Consider the following 22,144-nt stretch of genomic DNA (forward strand, 5'->3'; position numbering starts at 1 on the left):
CAGTGCTGAATCTACACCTGGGCAGCCCGCCCCCAGCGCTTTCCACCCACAACCTCCTTTGAGCTGCGTAACCACCTCTAAGGAGACCGGGTGCGAGGGTCAGCACTGCTGTTTCTGTTACAAACATGAGAAGACCGAGGCCCCGAACGTTCAGTGTCCCAGGTCCCCGGCCAGTGGGGACACGTCACCTTTGCTAACACCAGCTGCCCCACAGCCCTTGTGAGGCGCTCAAGAAGCTGCCACATCCAGGGACTAGTCTCCTCCGCCTGCAAGTGTTTCAGGAGAAGCTCCCCATTGAAATGGCAGATGAGCTTCTGGCCCTAAGTGTCAAACAAGACCCCAGGCAGCGCACAGGAGACAGAAAAGAGAGGAAAGCAGGTATGAAACTCGGGGCTCCTGGTTGTAGGGCTTGATCATTAGCAACTTATCTCCAGGAAAAAAAGAAAAAACAAAAAAACAAGGACTTTCAGAGGAGACAGGGATTAAGAGCAAGGCTGGGGCAGGAAAAGCAAACAGGCAGCACACAGGCCAACAGCTTCCCTGGCCGAGCTCATGGCAGACATCACTAATCAACCTCAGAACTCATCAACGTGCTCTGGGTACTCCAGGGCAGAGCCGACACATTCTTGCCATCCCTGGTTTATTCTGACTGATACACTGGACACCGGCCAGGGAGTCCAGCTTCTCAGAGCTGGAAGGGTTCTCGAAGGTCGGCCTGCCCTCCCTGGCCCCTCCCTGCTGCCACCCCGGGCCCGAATCTGCTTCACCACGGATCCTAGGGTTACACAGGACTTCCGTGAGCTGAGCCTCACCTGTTTCTGTAACTCCTCCAGGTGGCCTTAGCTCCCCTCTCTGCACCAGCCCAGCACACGCCCACCACCCATTTAAGCAACAGATCAGCCCGCAAGACCTTCAAAGAAAGCGTCCCTCCCTTCCAAGCCTTCCTGGTTCCCCCAAACTCCAAAACCACGGCTTTCAGAAGCCCCACCATGCTGGTCCCTCTCCTTAACCTCTCTGTTCCTCCTCCGTTCTCTGAAGTGAGAGCCAAAGGGACTAATCCTGTCTCCTCCTCACTTCACAGGCATCTCTGCAGCGTGTGGAGATACTTCGTGACTACAATGTCCTGCTGAAGCTGAGGCCACCTGTCTGTCTCGGGGATGGGGACAGGGGAGAACCAGGAAGGAGCAGGTCCAAGCAGCCCAATCGCCATCGCAAAGGAAATCCCTCTGGGTCTTCGTTCATAGCTTAGGTATCCTTCCCTTACAGACACTAGGAATGGATGCTGTTAGTGGGACCCCAGAACACGGTATGGAAGGATGGATAGATTTAAAGGGGAGGGGGGACCCTCTGGAGACTGACCCACTGGCGGAAGAAGGAAACCAAGAAAAGCAGATGTGGCAGGTCCGAGGCCCGTTGCAAACAGAGGCAAGCGGTCCTACCACAGCTGGACAGCTTCGGGATGACGAGAGCACCCCAGCACCAGCCCGTCTTGCAACCACTGCGTCATCCTGAAAGGCGGGATCGTGTTCAATGGGCACTGCTCCGTGAGCAGGGAAGTTGGCGAGGCATCTGAGAAAGATTTCCATCCAAAATGATTAAAAAGAAAAAAAAGGTACACGGCATTTCAGTAAATTAATGCCTCAGGTGTCTGCAAACCGTATTTACGGGGGGAGGGGGGTTTCTCATTCCCCAGCGGCGCAGGAACCCCGGCAAACACTGAAATCTGCCCTGTCCAGACGAAACCACGGGGAGAACGAAGGTATTGTGTCTGCTTTGGGGAAGTAAAGAATTCTCGACAGGCTCCATGTAACCACAGACGCAAATCCCCCCCACCCCCACCCCACCACATAGAAGGTTCTAGAAGTCTTCACATTCCTGGTGGAGGCACAGCCACTCTTCCCTGAGCCACTGCAGGGCCTCGAGGCTCGAGGTCACCAAGAGGCCAGTGGACACCCTGGACTTCATCCCTGCCCTGCCCTCCCCACCTGGACACGTCCAGGCTTTCACGAGATGGCCAAGGTCATCTTTTATACCGGTCTTCCATTTTGTAACCAACCACCTCTTCGGTCTCCAGGAACTCCCCAGACACAGGATTTCCAACTGGTGCTCCGCATCCGTCCCCCAGTCCTGGAGGGCGTCCTGACTACCCCCTCACCCCCCGCTGCCACCCACAAACGAGAGGGAACCACAGAGAGGACAACGTGCCTCAGGAGCTGAGGCCTGGCTGGGCATCCTGCAGACCTGCCAAGTGCTGCACCAGAAGTTCACGCACAGGCCTCCCGGAGAGCTGCCGGGACAATTCAGGTGCAAAACGACTAACAGGTTCTGATCCCCCGGGGTGGGGGCATATGTGTGGGACACACCATTTAGCTCCATACCGGGCATCCACAAGCACCAGTTCCGGCCATAGCAACCCACCCACCCCCGACAGTTATTCAGAGCCTGTTGATTTCATTGCATGTGCCTCTGCCCTTAGGAGAGCAGGCTTTATGGTAGGCCTGCAGTCCCTACCACCCCCTTCATTCCCCCTCGCCACTATAACATGCTCACCAAAACCATGAACAAAACTCTTGCACCAGAGATGAGCCCTGAAAACCCGCTGAAGAGGACAGACAAGGAGGTCACCCTGCTGCAGAAAGATGAGCTGCCTAGCTAAATGAGGGGTCTCCGGCTAGGGCAGATGGTGGGGGTCCCATCTCTACGAGGGAAAGACATGGAGACCGAATCTGCCTCAGAGCCGGAGAAATACAGCCCCCTGAGCTGTTTTAAGATGTAAACTGTGCCACATTAGATGAACTTTCTAGGGGTTTCACTCGAGGACCCCAACTTTCTAGCTATGCCACTGGTTCTCCTTGTTTGCCATTAGGGAAGAGAAGCTCATCTGCAGGGGTGACGAGCCACCTTGGACCTGAGGCTTTGGATGAAGGAGGAACAGACCCAGCAGGCTCTCTGGGAAGCCTGACCTTGGAAGGCCCGTGGAAGGCCACATGGGTAGCTGCTGACACCTGAACACTTAGCTCTACTGTACCAGGTAATGGTCTGATTCAGAATCATCTATGCGTCTTTCCTGCACAGTGAACCACAGTCCCCAGAACTCAGGGCTCCGTGTTCCCTCATCTCTGTAAACCCAGCACAGGCCCTAGCAATCCCTCAGTAAACGTGCAGGGGATGAATGAATGAAGACCGAATGAATAAACAGACAAGTGCACACATCCTCGGACTGGAATTCCCAAGGAATGCTGGGAATGGAGGGGTGGGTAGTCCTCCAAACCATCACCGAGCCTGGCTGGACAAGAAATCCCCATTTTCAGCCTGCAGCCCAGAAGAGGCCAAGGGAAGGATTCATAGAGCACAGGATCCGAATTTCATAAACCCTTCCAAATTGCAGAAAAGGCTGCACCTGCCCGCGTCACTCTGCGGCTGCTAATCCGCTCCAACAGCTCTGTGCTCTCCATTCTGGCTCCCACTTGGAGGGCAGAGTTATCCTGTGTATTCGCCGTTAATAAGCTGAAGCCATTCGGGCGCTGTATTCACTGGAATCTGCTCCCACAGGGCCAGCCCCACGGGGTCTCCTTGTCGGCTCTCTCAGTGAACAGGGGATTTTGTGTTCGGCAGGGAAAACAAAGCTGTCCCGATGGGGATCCAGTTGGCTCTGGATACACTTCTCCAGCCAGAGCCAATGGTGGACACAGCCCGGAGCTGCTGTCTACACTGAAGGGTGATTCAGGGGAGCAAGAGGGAGGGAGGCTAAGCTGGGGCTCCCCGGGAAGGTCATGAAAGAGGCATGCCTGTAGCCCCGTAACGTCTGCCGGCTGGTTGGTTGGCGGGTTAGCCCAGCTGGTTAAGCCACTGCCAATGAGGTCATGCCTTGGAACCCGGTGTCGCCTTTGCTTACTTTCCCGGGGGGGGGGGGAAGGGGGGGCGGGGTAGGGAGCTATACCCCAAACCCTGGCAGCTCTCGGGCAGGATGCACGTCCCTCGTCCTTCCTACACAGAGAAAAGGCCCTCACAGTTTACCATCTCTTTCCAGTGCCAGTAACTGGGGCACCACGATCACAGAGGTAGCCACAGATGCCCCTTAAGTCAGCAGAGCGAACAAAGGTCTTTGGCGAAAGAGTGTGCCCGGTTCAGGCACGTCCTGCGCTTACGGACTACATTACCCAACACCCCTTGCAGTCAGGTGTGTCCACGTGACTGAGTTCTGGCCAGTGGGACACGGGTAGAAGTGCTGCCCAGACAAGCCCCACCCCCCAGGCTTACAGACTACATTGCCCAGCACCCCTTGCAGTCAGGTGTGGTCATGTGACTGCGTTCTGGCCAATGGGACACAGGTAGACGTGATACCCGGAGAAGTCTCTACTAGGCTTACAGACTACATTACCCAGCACCCCTTGCAGTCAGGTATGATCATGTGACTAAGTTCTGGCCAATAGGACACGGGTGGAAGTGATGCCCGGACATGTCTCCCACTGCCGCCCTCAGTTCTCGCCTGCCAAACCAATGATGACGCATAGGCCCTAGGGGATGGCAGAGCCACATGATGGAAGGAGCCTGGGCCCGACTCCCTGCTTGGAACGGAGCCGCCCAACCAGAAACACCTGCGTTGGACTGCTAGGACCTCTTGTTGTAGCCATAGCCTGCCCTAACCAATAGTCATTACTGACTGGCTGGATATCAGAGGGGGGACACAGGGCCCCAGAGGATAACCACCAGGTCTCTTTACAGTGTAGGGAGGTTGGAGTAGACAAGACAGAGACCCATAGATGGTCCCCAAATCCCAATAAAACTTGTTGCCCCCCTCGAATAATGTACCCAGTATAGCAGATGTAGTTGGTGCCCTGCCCAGAGCCCCCTTAGGGGGCCAGTGCACCCACCTCCAGCTCCAGGTGCTGGCAGCTAATGGCTCCCACTTGCACCTTCTCTGAAGGCTTGCCTTTGGCTGATGGAAACTGCCCTGCTTGCAAATATCTGGGAAGTTGCATACACCGCTGCCCCCCCCCCCCCCACCACCACGGAGGAGGGGGCAGTCTATAGCCTTCGGCCAGGCTACCCGGGCAGGTGTAACTGTCCAGCCCTTTGACCTTTAGGCAGGATAACTGTGGTGGGATTCACTCTTCAGAGCTCTCTGCGGGATCAGATTGAGGCCAGACTTCTCCCGAACCCACATGTTTTCCTAGCTTCTTCTGCTGCCCTGTCCTTCCCTCGCTCCCTTACTGGTTTCTCCCTCAATAAATCATCTGCACAAGAATCTCTGTCTTGGGGCCCCTGATAACCCGAAAGAATGGCTGGCATTCCACGTCTTCTCCCATCTACAGCAGTACCTTTGCCACAAAGAGGAAAAAGGGCAGGGATGAAGTCCAGAGCCAGGACAATCCTGGACTATGGAGCCTAAAAAGATGACCACCTTGTCAGAGCTTTCTCCATCTGCTAAAGACGCTGAAGTACAACTTCCCAACCCTGACACCGAAGGAGGTGGCCTCGTGGGGCAGAAGGAATGCTTGGCCAGGAAACCAAGGGTGCGTCCCACTTGCTGGGTACGGAAGGGGACAGGGGAAGGCAATGGGTGGAAAGCCTAATCCGGCCTGGACCCCAGTCCATTTCTAATCTCTGCAAACAAAACAACTTTCTCCTTTTCTCAATCCTACAGAGCCCTTTACTATTGAGCAGAGATCACAAAACGGGGCAAATGACACTTGGCACCATCTTCCCTAGGGAGAAGCTGACCACTCCAGTGCGGGTGGCTCTTACTGAATTCACGCTCTACCCTGGAGGGCAAAGACACAAGGTCCCCCATCTCTGTGGCCACGCCTTGGGGCACAGCAGGGACCCAAAGCTTTAGGAGCAAAGAAACAAAGCAGCAGAGAACAGAGTTGTACTCAGCAGGAGGAGGGGTTGGTTGTCTGAGCATCACCCCAGATGTAGGAGGAGGCAGCTGGTAGCGTCCCCGCCTCAAGGCCACGTTGCTCCCTCCAACCCTGAAGTCTCTGTCCACAGTAGGGAGGATGCCCAGTTAGTGGGCAGATAGTATCCGAGTCCATTCTCCCCCTCCCTTTCCCTCCCCTGGGCCTCAGCACCCTTTGTGGTCTAAATCCCCCAAGGCAACCCCCCAAGCTCGGGGACCACCAGACCCTAAGACTTCAGTTGGCTTCCTCACCAACTGGGAGGGACCAAATAGATCATGTAGCCCATTTGGCTTCATTTCATTGAGAAGACTGAGCCCCACGCTCTCAATTCGCCTGGAGGGACACTTTAATCGGGATGGGGAGAGAATCATGAAATACTCATAATCCATGCCCTTAAGTAAAAAACTCTATGGTTTAAGGTTGTCTATTATGACTTGCTAAGGACTGCATGGTTTCCCACCACAATTCCCATGGTGGGATCAGGGCCCTTAGCAGAAGAGACGCCAGAGAGCTCTCTCCCTGCCCACATGGGGACCCAGGGAGGCAGCAGTCTGCAAGCCAGGAAGAGGGTCCTCACCAGAACCCAGCCACGCGGGCACCCTGATCTTGGACGTCCAGCCTCCGGAACAGTGAGAAAGTCAATTTCTGTTGCTTCAGCCGCACGGTCACCCCGGCACACTAATACAAGGTAGAGAGGAAATCTAGGGGACCGCTGTGGGTGTTGCCCAACCCCCACCCCTGGGCTGGGGAGCCTTACTTGCTCCAGGTCAGTGGTTGCTGAGGTTCTGCTGGGGCCGAGCCTGACCACAATCCGGACCAAGAGAGAGGACGGACCGTGGGCTCAGGGGCTCGGCCAGCTTCCTGGCACAGCCCAGACACGGTGCGCCCCCCACCAGTGCCCAGCCGGGGGCCTGCGGGGAGGCTTCCAGCCTGCCTCTGCCCAGCCCGGCAGCCTGCACACCACCCCCTCAGCCTCTGCCTGTAAGGACTCTGTGACATCTGTGTGACACAGGGGCGGGCCCCCAGGGATTCCAATCCCCTCTGACACCTGTCACTTGTCCCATTCCCATCAGCCGTCCCCTGGAGTCCCCAGTGGGAAGAGCTCCCAGGAAGGGCTAAATATTCCGCCCCCTGCTTGCTCCTCTGGCCTCCGGGCTCATCCCTTTATCCTCCTCCAGGCTGGTGGCCGCCCCACCTGCAGAGGAAACAATGGGGTCCTGAAACCCACTATGGAAATGGCTTCCTTTGTGCCCCCTGGGGTGACCGAGGCCCCAGGCAGGGGGTGGGGGTGGCCGTGCTCTCCCCGGCCCTGCTCACCCCCCAGCCTGACCTCTGCCCCAACCCTTTGTGCAGACCCCCAACAGAGAAGAGCAAAGGGGGAGGGGAAGGAGAGGGAATAAGGAAGGTGGTGGCGAGGGGTGGAGAAGAGAGACAGAAGCAAAGGCAGAGAAAAGCAGACAGACAGAGTGAGAAGGAAGGAAAGAGGTCTGCTTCATGCAGGCTGCCCAGAGCCGGGTCTCCCGGCCAAGGGGAAGCAAACAGTAAGCTGGACCCTCTGAAGTTGCCCTCTCTGTGGGTCACCAATGGCCAAAGACAATTCACTGCAGAACGTCTCGGCTCCCACCATGGAGGGGCGTGGCAAGGATTTACGATGGCATCTCACTCCCTTGTCCCCGCCCCTGTGGAGGTGCCCCCTCCTCGGGGACATTCCCCTAAAGGAAGCTCAGAGCTCACACCTCCCACCCCACCCCCCACCCCAAAGCCACAGGGCGGGCCACATTCAGGCCAGACGTGGCCCTTCCCCTTCTTTAAGCCACGAGACTAATGATGATGATGGGTGGCAGCCACGTCGCACTTGTCATGAGATACGCCATTCCACGTGCATTATAGCCTCAGAAGCAGCCCATGCCCAGGGACTAGATGCACCTCTAAAGACAACACTTTGTAAAGCACGTTACTGCATAGCCCTTTAACACTGAAACCATCGGGCAAACCAGGTATAGAAGACGTGCAGGAAGGGGTGCCTGGGGGGCTCAGTCGGTGAAGCGTCTGCCTTCGGCTCAGGTCATGATCCTGGGGTTCTGGGATCGAGTGCCACATCAGGGTCCCTGCTCCGCGGGGAGCCTGCTTCTCCCTCTCCTCCCCACTCATGCTCTCTCAAATAAATAAATTAAATCTTAAAAAAAAAAAAAAAAAAGACACATGGGGGATGACCAAGGAAGTCTGAAGGCTGACTGGGTACCAGAGGACATGAAAAGAGTTTTTGTTAATTTTGTCAGGTGTAACCACGTTATTGAGAAGATTCAGGAAAATGTTCTTAGTTTTCAGAAATGGTATTCTGAAATATTTCGGGGTGAAATGTCATAATGTCTAAGCTTTTCTTTTTCTTTAAAGATTTTATTTATTTATTCATTTGAGAGAGAGAGCACAAGCAGGGGGAGGGGCAGAGGGAGAGAGAGAAGCAGACTCCATGCTGAGCAGAGCTGAAGGCAGACGCTTAACCGACTGAGCCGCCCAGGCATCCCTAAGCTTTTCTTTAAAAATGTTTCAGCAAAAAACAAATGGTTGAAGCAAAGGGGGCAAAATGTGACTCGCTAAGGCTAGATGATAGGAATGTAGGTATCCATCCATCACTCTGTCCTCTCTATGGGTCTTGAGGTTTTTCCGCAATAAAAAGTTTAACAATCGGTTAAATCACGTTAATTCCAAAATACAGTAATTTATAGGAACACCGAGAATTTGGGATAAATTTTATTTTAGATTGGGCTATTTCCCATGGAAAATGGACTGGCAAACATTTCCTATGGGAACACAAGATTTCCTCGCTGACTTGAGAAAACATCGCTTTCTAAACCCTCAGCTACACCCATCTCAATATCACACGTAAGTAAGAAATGAGCTGGTCTATGAATGTAGCAACATCTTTCCTTAATGCTTTTGGAGCGAACACATGGATTTTATCCTATATCAGTAAACCACCTCGATGACATTATTAGCATATGGGGCTGGATAATTCTTTGTTGTGGGGGCTGCCCTGTGTCTTTGGGGTGGTCTCTCCCCCCTGGGTGCCAGCAACACCACCCTCTCTCCAGTTGTGACAAAAATGTCTTCCAGAAATGTCCAAATGTCTCCTGGGGGCAAAATTAGCCCCATTGCCGAGAACCACAGAAATATGTGAGCACAATGAAATCATTTATTTAAAATGTTCCACGAGCCAGGTTTTCACCAAAGTTGACCCTCCAGAATGTATTTATCTTTAATCATGCGTCTGGTCCAACTCTTCACTAAAGCTGACCCTCCATGTGTAATCTGCTTTGGCAATGTATTGTATCTTTCCATTTCGTATTTGAATATTCTCCGACAACATAATTATACGGATATCCCATAATTGAGTAACTAAAACTCTACTGAAAGATATCTGGCTTCCCTCTTTTGTTATTATAAACAATGCCACAAAAAGAAACCTTATAGCTAAATCCTGGCACACATCACTATTTCCTTATGCTAAGTTCCTAGAAGGGCATGGGGTCAAAGATACATTTTGATACGTGAGGCCAAATCACCCTTCATAAAAAGCAGTACCAACCTGACCTCCCATCACCAGGGTGGGTGAGTGCCTGTTTCCCAACCCTTTCAACACCGGGAATTACTTTTTGTTTTGTAAATAGTTGTCATAAGTTTTTAAATGGTATTTTTATTAATGTTGTTTCTTTATTACTAGGTAAGTATAATACTTCAGATACTTATTGCCATGTGTACAAATTCTCTGAATTTCTAGTTCATTCTCTCGACCCAATTTTGTAATGGAATCTCCCCCCTTCTTGTTGAACTGTAAGAGCTCTTTATTTATTGATGATATTAATCTTTGGTCATCCATGTCACAAATCTTTTTCTCAGCTTTTAGTTTGTCTTTCTGTTGCTTATAGAGTTTTGACGTACAGAAGTTTCCACTTTTATTGACCTAAGATCTTTCCTCTTATGATTTCTGACTTTTGTATCATATTTAGAAAGGCTTCCTCACCCCAAGATTACATTGACGCTGATATATTTTATTCTAGAACTTTTAAGGATTCATTAAAAATATAGAAATATTTAATCCATTGGGATTTATGTTGGCTCACAGCCTGTAGTAGAAATCTCATTTATTATTATTTTAAAATATACAGCCAGTTTTCCCAGCACCATTTGCTGATTGATTCATCCTTTCTTCACTGATTAGTAATCGCAACTTTACTGTCTACTAATTCTTATGTTTACATTTGAGTCTATTTCTGTACTTCTACTCAACTTGTGTGATTTCTCTATCACACTAATTTAAATACCCTGGTTATAATATTGTAAAAATCTGGGAGGCCAAGTCACCCTTCCTTACTCTTCTTTTCAAAAAATTCTTGACTATTAATGCTCATTTATTTTTCTAGCTGAACTTAAGAATCCTGTCCTGTCCCACCAGGATTTTGACTAGAATCATGCTAACCCTACAGATTATTTTGGGGAGAATTGGCACTTTACAGTATGGAATCTTGCCCTCCCAGAATGCAGTAAGAGCTTCCTTTTTTTTTCTTTTTCCCTTATTTTTCTGGTCTTCCATAGTGTCGCTTAGAAAAGTTTTACCCTTTGTAAAAATCTACACTCTGTACTTTTAATGCTACACTTATTTCTGTATATTTGATATTTCTGGTACTGTTCTAATAGGGATTCTGTTTCCATTATACCAATGCGGTGTCTTCATTGATCACTTACTATAGGCCAGACATCCCCTGAACATTTTCACTCACTAGGACACTGTTTTTATGTAGTTCTTGCTGATACATAAGAAAACTTACTGCCCTTTAAATGTTACTTGTGTGATGGCCTCCCAGCCATGCTCCTATCCGTTGTACCAATTTTTGGCTGGTTCTCTACTGGCATGTTTTTAGGATGCAAGTATCATCCTGTGTATGAGAAAGGCACCTGCTCCCCCACCCAAACTGTTTTCTCCTATAAGCTGATCCATCTGCCCCGTCTCACTCAGGGCCGCCTTGTGACCAAAGAGACCGAGCTCGGCATGGTCCTCCACGCCAGCCCCACATGCTGACCAACCACACCCCCAAGAGCCACTGTAACAGGCACCTGCAAAAAACCAGAAGCTTTTAACCAGCCCCCTCTGCCTCTACCTTGGTTTTCCATCCCAACAGATGCACCGGTTTGTCTTCTCTCCTGGTAGAATGCTACCACACGGTCAGGAAGATATATTTAGAAATTACCCTAAATTGGGGCGCCTGGGTGGCTCAGTTGGTTAAGCGACTGCCTTCGGCTCGGGTCATGATCCCGGAGTCCCGGGATCGAGTTCCGCATCGGGCTCCCTGCTCGGCGGGGAGCCTGCTTCTCCCTCTGACCCTCCCCCCTCTCATGTGCTCTCTCTCAAAAAAAAAAAAAAAAAAAGAAAGAAATTACCCTAAATTGGCCAATCAGCATAGCTCGCTGGAGACAGAATGACACGGAGGTCAACTCCGAGGCCAGGAGACCTTGCCTGGGATGCTGGTTGCGCTACTTCTGGGTCCTTATGGACCTCCCTGTGACTCAGTCTGTCCTCAGTACCATGGGAGCTAATAACAGTGCCCACCTCCTCTGGGGGGAACGGATGATTAACTGCTAATAATTGAGAAGCGTGCCTAGGAGAGAGTAAGCACTCTGTGAATGTCATCTCCTTCCGCTTCTTCTTTGAGCCAGAATCTGTTTATCTTTAATCATGCGTCTGGTCCAGCCTCATCTGGTCATACTTATCTGACGGTCACGTACCTAAACAGCTGATCCCGGACGGCCTAACGTCCCGTTTCGTACCACCTTTGAAAACCAGGATTTCAGTCCATTAACAGACTGTTCTTACAAGTGCCATGGGCTGCCTACGGGGTCAGCGACCCCAGCTCCTGTCAGCAGCCCCCGCCCCCCACGGACCCACAGGTCCCTTTCTCCTACAGCAGGAGTACTGGAGGCCCAGTACCTAGGGAAGGAACCCATCCTTCCCTGATGACCCCCAAAAGGAGAAAGATGCAGGCTGCGTGGCCAGACCTTTCCTACATAACGGGAGGGAACATGGCCCCTGCTGAATGTCCAGGAAGCCCAGAGGCTGCCTGCCATCTCCCTGTCTGAGCTACTCCTGCGTGGAGGTGACGTGAGAAGGTGCTCAAAGATACCCCATGGCCTCTAAATTCTCCCAGTGATCCAAGCATGTCCCCCATTGCTACTCATGCCCCAGACTCCTGTCCCCATGGCTCCTACACTCCACTCAGCCCACCCCAAGCAACCCAGATTCACGTCTCTCTTGGACCCTTGATCTTAAGCACGTGACTTTTTTTTTAAACTGTGATAAAATACACCTAAAATTTACCATTTTTACCCTTTTTCAATGAGGCAGTTCAGTGCCATTAAGCACATTCACAATATGACCCATCCCCACTGTCTAGTTCCAGAACCTTCCCGCCACCCCAACAGGAAAACCGATATCCATCAAACATCACTCGCCATTCCTCCCGCCTCCCAGTCCCTGGCAACCACTAATCTACTTCTGGTGTCTGGATTTGCTCATTCTGGGCATTTCATAGAAATGGAATCATAATGCTATGCAGCCATTTATCTCTGGTTTCCCTCACTCTGCAAACCATCCTCAAGGTCCATCCAAGTTTGCGTGTATCGGTACCTCATTCCTTTTTATGACCGAATGCTAGTCCCCTGTATGGACGTGCCACGCTGCATTTACCCATTTGTGCAGCAATGGACATGTGGGCTGTTCCCACCTTCCGGCTATCACGAAGTCAAGCACTTGACCTTTAACTGACTTCCAGTTTTCAACTCTCCACTACATTCAAGGTCTAATAGCAGCTGCTGGGAAGGCTGTAACAAGGACCCCCAGCAGTCCCCTCAGCTGCCCCCACACCCGCACTGGGCAGCACCACCTTTTCCCTCCCAAGGTCCTCTCAAGACACCTCCAGCAAGCTGACCCTCCGCACCTGTCCTCATGCCCACAAGTCCTGCCGTAATCCCACCTTCCCCGTGAGCAAGTGAGCAGGCAGGAGACCTCTGCTGGGCTCAATTCACCTCCTTCATCACCCCACGCGGGCACCTCCCCATCTCTCATCCTCACCAGAAGACGGGTGAGTGCAGGACAGTAAGACGTGCTGAGCGAGAGACTGAGTTCACGTTTGCTGTAACTGTTCTATTTCATTATGAGTTATTGTTGGTCTCTTACTGTGCCTGATTTATATGTTAAACTCTGCCACAGGGATGCATGTATGAGAAAAAACACAGTATGAACAGGGTTCTGTATTATCCGTGGTTTCAAGCATCCACTGGGGGTGTTGGGGACGTATCCCGCATGGATAATGGGGGTGGGGGGACCACTGTCTCAGGAAACCAGATCAGACAGAACTCAGGCCCCAGGCTCCCAATTTAGCCAGTGCTCTTTCCTCCCCACTGTCCCGCCCCCCAACACCTGGCCAGTATTGCATTCAAGTGTTACCACTTGGTTTTCCATACTCACCCAACCTATTCTTTATCTTGCAAAACGAGAGCCAAAAACGAGAAAGAGCCAAGCTAATCCAGGCTGCAGGTGTATATAAACCCGATTTGCTTCCATGAGAAAAAAATGGAAGGGCCGAGAGGCTCCCAGATGGGACACATCTAAGGTCAGCCCCCAGCCCAGCACCCCCACCTGAGAGCACCTGAGGATGAAGCCCTTCCTACAGCTGCTGGGCTCCTCAGAGTTCTCTGCAGGCCCCCCTACGGCAGAAGGTGCCTCGCAGGGCCCCAGGTGGGGGGAAACTGGACACGGGAGGAGTGTTTATACCAGGGAAAGTAGCAAATGCTACAAACCAGGCCTGGCCCAGCCAGTTGTCAACCATTTCCCCGGGCGCTTCTGCCCGCGGAGAGCTCTATAAGGGACCGTGGAAGAAGCCGATCACTGTCCAAGATCTCGCAGCCAGTGGAGAATCAACCCCGGGTCGCCCGGCTCCAAACCACGCTCCTCCCGCTGAACCAAACAAACGTGCAGATCAACAACCACCTCGGAGTTGATGGACGGCAAGGGAAGACAGGTGGCCCTCTTTTAGGCCCGGGGGCTGGAGGTCTCTATGACCATAAGCAGGTGGGCTTGGAGTGGGTGGTCCCGATCCCGTTCCTACTCGGTTTCCTCCAGGGCCGCCACCCCACCCCCCACCCCAGGGCCCCAGACCTCCCACGGGCCAGGCGTTCCTCACCTCCCTGCCCCAGGAGAGGGTCCCAGCCAGCTCAGTGAGCAGGTGGACGGCGTTTGTTCGAGGGGATGGGTTCAGGGCGAGGTTATGTCCATCAGCTTTCAGGACAAATTCTCGGTTTATTAATTCTCCTCCATTACGCAGGCAAAAGTAAACAAGCTTTTCTCGGGCGGCCTGGCACAGAGGCCTTCCCTATTCAAACACTGCAAGAATCGACAGGCTTGGAAGTATGAGCTCCCAGCCCCGCTTCCCAGGGGGCCCCCTGGCCTCCTGCCCACGACGTCCTGGCCTGCCCAGACAGGCGATCTGGGCTTTGTGTGGTGGTGGCCGGCTCCAGAGTCCGGCGCTCCGGGCCTGGCAGTGGCCTCAGCTCTCCGGAGGGAGCACCAGAGATTTCCGGACACCTGGAGAGCTCCGGAGGAGGTCAGAAAGGGTCGGGCCACAGCCATGGGCACAAGGACAAGCATCACACTTGTGCACTTCACCCCTCCGTGAGGAAAGCGCTTGGTCAGGGCGTTCATGTGATGCCTGCTTCCATTTAAGCCATGATTCGAAAGGTGCGCGGGGAAGAAAGGCAAGTCACGGTAACGAAATCAAAACAACGGCTAAGAAAGACTCTTCCGAGCAGGATGCTACAAGTGTTTCTAAGTAGTTGCTCAGGAGACTTTTACCTGCCGAGCCAAGACGGTTGCATGTTTTCAAGTCAAGCTGCAAGGACCAGAAGCAGGGAGGCACGAGAGAGGCGGGAGCTGCCTTGCCCTTGGACCAGCTGTGCACACGGCCCCGAGGAGGAGCTTGGCCAGGTGAGTCCTCCTGTGACCCATGTCACGAGGAAGAAGCTAGCATCAAACCTCCGCTGAAGGGAAGTGTCTTCACTGCTTCCCCCAACCCCCCAGAGCTGGAGGTTCCTTTGAATTATGTTCTTACAGAAAGAGCTCCCTCATCCCGCCTCCCAGGTACTGGGGGATGCTACTTCTCTACAACGCCTTCCCATTGCTGTTCCTCCTGGAAGGGTCCCCCGCAGCTCAACCAAAGGGGAATGAAGACTGCCCAACAACCCAAGACCGAGATCTCTGTGGTTTTCCACCATGTGGCCTCAGGCACTCCCTGCAATGCTCCTCTGTCCTTTCCTAGTTGAGGGCTGTTGACCTCACAGCGGGCCTGGCCTGCTCTCCACCAGGCGCACCTTCCAGCCAGGCCATGAGCCCTCTTTGTGCCCAAAGCCCAGGCCGCGTAACCCTTCCTGTACCAAGGGTCTGGGGACACCCGGGGACCCTTTCTCCCAGCAATATTTCTAAATGCAAAAATAAAACCCACAGCTAGTCCTGTGGGAATACACTAAACGAATAATACTGAAATATACCCATCCAAATATTTTCCAAAAACCCAGCTTTACGATACAGTTGTATAATATACGTGCTTCTTTATTAATGATTATAAATCAGGATCTAGCTGCGGGTCCGGTAACTTCCGTCCTTCCGAAGCAACAACGAACACACACAGCATTTCATGATCTCTGCAGCGACTTGAATGCGGTGTGAAATTCGCTGTGACTTCTGTGGGCTGCCCGCCCCGCCGGGGGTTTGTGGCCCACGGAGAGAGCGCTTGATTTCGGGCAGAAGTGAGGGGCAGTGAGGGTGTGATGCTCTTCCTGTCCGGGTTCCCGGCCCCATGAATCCTGTTCGTGGACCCCTGTGCTCAAGATGCCTTTTTCATCCCCATCCCCGCTTCCTGCCTTCTCTTCAGCCCCAGGAAGGAGTACCCGCCCCGACGGTGCTGGGCACACAGGCACCTTGCTACCCTGGGTGAACAAGCAGGAGGGTCTCGGGCCTGGGTAAAAAGCTAGCCTGCAGACACCAGGAAGCCCCCCTCCCTTTTATTCTCGGAGGGGGCATCACCGGAAAAATGCCGTGTGGCTCCATCCTCCTCAATCCAGCCCCGGGGGCCACCACGCACACCCAGCAGCTCCCCGATGGTGGTTCTGAGGAGTCTAGCAGCTCTGACCCCCCCACCCCTGCCATCCCCATGGCAAAGCAGGACACGCCTACCTTCCGGCTCCTCCACGCTGCTGGCGGCCGTGGTCGGTGGTGCCACAGGGATCTCTGTGAGGTTCGGGATGGGAGGAAGAGAAAACGAGGTAAAAAAGATGTTATTTATGACCTTAGAAGAGGATGGGCAGAGCACAGACTCCTCCCTGGGCCCTCCTCCCTTCCCCACTCCTCAGCCCTAGAGGAGGAGGGCCAGGAGCTGGAGGAAGCCGGCATGGGGGCCCGGAACGTGGCCTTGTTCTCCTCTGGATGCTGTCCCCCCACCAGGCAGGGACAGGAGTAGGGAGAAGGCAGGGCGGGCCCACAGCGTGGAGGGCTGACCGCCCCCCCGCCATACGATGTGATCGCTCCCCTCTGACCTCCCCCGGCTGGCGGGTGGAGGGGGAGGCTTCCATGGCAGGGGTGGCAGGCGAGGGGGCTGGGAGGTGTCTCATGCATGCGGGGGGGGGGGGTCTGCACCCCTGGCCCAGGTTCCCACCGGCTCACACTTTTTTCGGTGGCCAGAAGACTGACTAAGGAGGATCAGAGGGCCTGAGAGAAGCATGCACTTTACAGGGGTTGTTCCCTTTCTACCTCGAATGCCAATTCTTTCCTACTAGCTCCTGACTCTGCCCTGTGCTCAGGAAAGGTGAGGAGCTTCCTCCAGTCTCTGGGAAAGTCGCCCAGGCATCCACCAAAAGTCCCCAAGGGGAGGGACTCGCCTCCTCCATGAACAGGGGGGCCACAGAGGTCTCCACGAACCTCCCAGACTCTGGCCACCATCTGACTATTCGGGGTAAGACCTCCCTCAACCTCCAGACAAGATCAGCTGGGACCTGAGGCTTGGTGGGTCGAGATGCTCAGGCCTGGGGGCATGCCTGAGACCCAGCCCTCCATTCGGGGGCCTGCTCTTGCCCTCGGTGGGATTTTATCAGCACTGAAGCTACAGGTGTCCTGCCACAGCAGCTCAGTAAGACGCGGACCACAGACCGGGCCTGCTCTTAGCCCCCAGGAGCTCCGTGGTCCTGATGGCTCAGGTATGTGCAGCAATGGGCGTGGGCCTCGGGTGAGCTCCGGGAGGTGCACAGAGGGCCCGGCTCCCAGAGCTGTGCCCAGACAGGCAGGAGCCCCCCGGGGGGAACACGGTTTGGGTGCCTGTAGCTGGCGGCCGCAGCAAGAGCTCCCAGAAACCCCAGGGTGGACAGCCAGGTCCTCAGATGGCTGGCGGGAATGCCTGGCCTCTGCCGGAGCGGGTCGCAGAGTGAGACTTCCCGCTTCCCCAGGTTTCTGTCCCTGACTGTGAACCATCAGCTCCATTTCAAGGTCCTTCCCCTTGGGGCTTTGAAGTGGCGGCTCCAGCCACTTCTGAGCTTGTTTGTTTTTCTTATGTTTTCACAACCCCCGTGGGCAGCGCTGGGTTTCCTCCCAGCTTTCTCAAAATGTTCACTTTGCAGCTTTTTGGCTAGACGGAAGAGAAGGGTTTCTGCAAACTGTGAGACTCTGATGAGTAGAGGTGGTCGTGGAAACCGTCTCAAGGTGATCTGTGCCGGATGGATATTTCAATTTCCCGGGGCCGGAATTTGGGTTATCCACTGGGACCGGACCCCTGGGCCAGCAGACTCTCCTAGAAAGAGCCAGCTAGTAAATATGCCCAGCTCCGCGGGTCCTACGGACTCTGTTGTAGCTACTCAGTTGTGCTAGAGCTCCAAGCAGCCACGGATAACAGGTACGCGCGGGCGCGGCTCCGTCCCCATAAAACTTCATGGATGCTCCACTTTTCATTTCAAGCATTCCACGTGTCATAAAATACTCGTCTTCTGACTTTGATTTCAATCATTAAAGAATTATTAAAAGAAAACACTGAGCCCCACCAAAACAGGTGGTGGGGTCAAATCCCCGGGCCAGCTAACCCCTGCTCTAGAGAAGCAGACCCGCCGGGATCCGCTCCTTTTTCTGCTCTCCCTTCTGGGTTAGGTCAGCCCTGCACAAAGGAATCAGGAAGGCCGGGGCCAGGGCCCGGCTCCCAGCCAGGCCTGGCTTCCAACCAAGGCTAAGTCTCCACCCATAATACCTGGTACAATCCTACCAGTTATAAAACATTAAGTCCCTTCTGCGCCAGGGCCCCTGAGTGGTCCCTGCCGTCTTGCTCACCCCGTCCTCTAGTTCCAGCAACAAAGGGGCTAACAGCTGGTCCAAGGGGCCCCCAGGACTCTCAGGGGAGCCATCATCTGTCATAAGGGCCGTGAGGGGGCCACACCTGGGAGCCTGTAGGGTCAGCCCCTTCTGCTCCAAATCTGCCAGGGTCCGGGGATCCTGGAATGCCCACCACAGCAACCATGGCAACCCCTGGTACGAGGCCACCCCAGGTCTGGGAGCCAAGGCAGAACATGGGACTAGGCCCCAGGTAGAGGAAAGGGGCTTGCTTCCCCCTGGGAACGGGAGACTCAGTCTTTATCAGGACAGAGGAGAAGCAGGCTGCCTATGCTGAGCTCCCAGCTGCTTCTGCAAGAACCCCCCAGGCTCGGGGGTCTCGCACGGGGTCCCACATGGAAAAGCGCTCAACCCGCTGGACGTCAGCGGGGTTCAGAGAGGACTTCCCTCCCCCACAGCCCAGCCAGAGCCCGGAGGAGGGGGGGGGCGCCTGGCACCACGTACTTATGCAGGGGGCGATGGGAGAGCGGCTCTGCTGATAGCCCTTGGCGCAGCGGTTACAGGTAATGCCCGTCACACCGTCCTTGCAGGGACACTGGCCCGTGGTCTGATTGCAGGTCTTGCCGGCCGCGCCCACGGGGTGGCAATCACAGGCTGTGGAGGACACACGACAGGAGGGTTAGAGGGTGGCGGGCGGGGGCGGGGGGTGGTCGGCCCCTCCCTCGCGATCCCGCCCCGCCTCAGGGTGCCCCATGGACCCCCACCCCGGCAGACGGGGGGAAGCGTGGGGATGAGGGAGGCAGGCCCAGTCAGGCCCCCCCCCACACACATATTCTAAAAGCTCTGATCACGGGCCACCTGCCTCCCTGGAGATGGGGACTGGAAGTCAGAATGGACCACTGTGAAAGGCTGTTGGGCAGCCGCGAAGTACGGCAGGGGAGCCCCTCCAAAGCCCCGAGGGGAAGACAGGAAGGAAGGCAAAGCCCTCAGGCTGATCATAAGCGGAGGAGTCTGACTCCCCACAAGGTAAGTCTGTGTCTCCCCACTCCTCTGCCCCCCAGGCCTCCTTCCCTCCCCTCCATGTTTGGGATGCCATACAGCCTTGGGGTTTGCCAGGTCAGAGGGGGTGGCCAGGGAGGTGAGACCCACCAGGCTGCCGCGCCCGCCCTGATTTGCAGCCAGGAGGTCCGAGGTGCCACCAGTAAATTGTGGCACCAGACCACAGCAATCACCTAGTTAAACACCCTGATTAGAAGTGCAGAGAGCAGCGAGGTATGAAGGAGCCTCCCGGGGCTGCGCAAAAAGGGAGTGGCCATGCTGGGAGGCGGAGGGCCCCACAGAGCAGGCCCCACACCCCTTGTCCTGGTTCGGAACAGGCTAGAAAGCTGGGGTGGCCCACCCTGGTGTGCTACATCCCAGGGTACCTCCCTGTGTTCCAAGGACATGATCCCAGGGACAGAGTGGCCAGAGGACTTTGGGGGGGGACATCCCCACTGCTATGGACTGAAGTCTTGTGTCCCCCCAAATTCACGCTAAAGCCCTAAACCCCAGTGTGGTGGGGCCTTCGGGTAGTGGTCAGGTTTAGAGGGCGTCGTGGAAGTGGGCCCCCTTCTGAGAAGAGGAAGAGCGAGATCTGCTGCACAAGCATCCAGCAAGAAGGCCGCCCCCCCCACCCCAGGAAGCCGCCTTCCCCAGACACGGGATGTGGGGTGCGCTGATCTTGCACTTCTCAGCCTCCGGAACCGTGAGAAATAAAATGCTTGCTGTCTAAACCACCCCGTCTGTGGTGTTTGTTATAGCAGCCCGAGCATCCAAGGTGCCCACCAACCCCGGGGGGCTCGGGCAAGAGGAGCTATGCCCGCACAGAGGGGGCACCCGAGTTCCCGGCCCAATCCCGCTTCCCGGAATCCAGGGTGGGCTCAGGGTGCAGGTAGGGGGAGGCAGGGAGGATGAAGGGGGCAGACATGCAGGCTCTCCTTCCACTGCCCACCCCCTTCCCTGGGGAAGCCCGGGTGTGGGGCGCAGAGGCAGGGGGGTGGGGGGCGAGCCGTCTGCCGAAAGCTGCTAAGTGTTTCTGCTCCAAATGGGGAGAAAAAGCATCCAAGAACAGAAGTGTGAGCAGAGCATCCAGCAGAGTGTCCAGCCAGCACTGCCCGATGAGACACGAGCCCGCCGGTGAGAACGTGGCCGCCCCCCGACCCCCAAAGTTGGCCCGGACTGGCCCAGACGAGGAAAAGTTGGAAGCAGGAGGCAGAAAGGACAGGAATGTGAGGAATTGTTTGTCAAAGTGGTGTCTGGACATGTGGAAGCTTCTGGAAGCTCTGTGGGTGGGGGTCCTGGCCGTGGGCGCCCCCCCGGTGAGGCTAGCGGAGGGCAGGGGACACGGGCCGGGGACGGAAGGAACGGGGGTGGCGCACGGGCAGCCCGGGCTGGGGTGGGGTGGGGTGGGGTGGGTGGGGTGGGGGGCCGTCAGCAGGTTTCTCCTGTTGCAGGATCCACGGGAGGACAGTGGGGCTGTCCCCGTATTGTCCCTGTAAGCAGCAGTAAATCCTCCCGTTAGGAACATGTCTTCTTCAATCTCCCCTAAATTCAAGTTCATCCCCCGCTGGTCTGGTCTTGCGTTCTCTCTTCTCTCGTGGTGAGAAAAGACTCAGGCTGGGGACGATGCTGTGAGGAGGGGATGTCTGGAGAAGCCCTCTGACCTTTCCCTGCGCCCTGAAATCCCACTCCTGCGGTGGGAAGGCGGATCGGGCCTGGGCAGCATCTCTGAGAGGGCAAAAGCACCACAGCATGGGAACCCGCTGTCCCAAGCCCGGTGGGGCCACGGGGCGCCGGGCGGATGTGGACACCCAAGGCTCATGCTAGCTGACCTCCCATGGCCTGCTTTGCAAGCCTGCTGGTCATGCTAAGATTCGTGCCAAGCCCTCCCCCCCTCCGTGCTGACGGAACACAGCTGTGAGCCAGGAACTTCTGGATCCGAGCCCTTGGCTGGGAGGAGGTCACCAAAGGTTGCTTGGGCACTGAGGGGTCAGAGCCGAGTCACCCAGAGGCACAGGTCGTCTTTCCCGAAGCAGGAGTGGTGCAGAGCAAAATCTCGGGGGGCTGCAGTGGGCGGACGGCACTGTCCTCGCCTCGCAGCTCGGTGACCCGTCAGCCGCTTGGGCTGGCGAGCCGCTGGGGCCGGGGGGCGGATAGCCAGGCACCAGCTGACGGCGGCTGGGGACAAGGGCCATCCTCAGTGATGGCGGGGAGCCGGCACGTCCTCCGGGCCCGTCCTTTGATTAAAGAAGGGGGTGCTTCGCTGCTGGGTTTCCAATCTTTCTCCCCAGATTTTGCAGAGACTGTGAGCCCCTGGCCCCCTCGCCTGGTCTGACAGAGGCAGCAAGCAGGCTGGCTGTGTTTCCATGAAAAAATCCCTGTTCCGGGAAGAGAAGCCATCGGGATGCCAAAGGGGGGCGGGGGGGCCTCCAGCACAGCACACCACCCGAATGCCTGGGAACACCTGAGCATATCCACACATCGTCCCCTCGGGTCCTCCCACCCGCCTGTGGAGTCCGCACGACCACAGAGGATGAGACTGCGGGCTGCCCAGGAGAACCCCAGGGGAAGGGAGGCAGTAAGGGCCTGATCTCTCAGGGCATCACGGAGACCCTCACCCACTCCGGACAGCCCCCTCTGCACTTCTTGGTCTAGAAGGAGAAATCCCAGTTTACCTGGCTTGGAGGGTTTTCTGTTACCTGGGGGCCAAATGTAATCCCAACAGACTTGCGTTGCACTCATTCTCGATTCCAAGCAACAGAGCCCCAAAGCAAGGACCTTCCCCCCAAAACCC

The 22,144-nt window shown here is 55.1% G+C and overlaps 1 long non-coding RNA gene across 1 annotated transcript in view; it reads right to left on the reverse strand.

The window, feature by feature from the left end:
* The window catches only part of LOC115936567 (uncharacterized), a 35,016-nt gene extending 16,022 nt beyond the window's left edge, over nucleotides 1-18,994 (reverse strand). Inside the window, exons 1-2 of the long non-coding RNA XR_014140622.1 lie at nucleotides 18,817-18,994; nucleotides 16,183-16,236 (exon numbers count right to left, since the gene is read on the reverse strand). This is a non-coding gene — a long non-coding RNA (uncharacterized LOC115936567). The remainder of the gene's footprint in view (nucleotides 1-16,182; nucleotides 16,237-18,816) is intronic.
* Nucleotides 18,995-22,144: the final 3,150 nt, after the last annotated feature.

This window comes from Leptonychotes weddellii, chromosome 15 (assembly GCF_054177405.1).
Source record: "Leptonychotes weddellii isolate Sample4059 chromosome 15, ASM5417740v2, whole genome shotgun sequence".
NCBI lineage: Eukaryota > Metazoa > Chordata > Mammalia > Carnivora > Phocidae > Leptonychotes > Leptonychotes weddellii.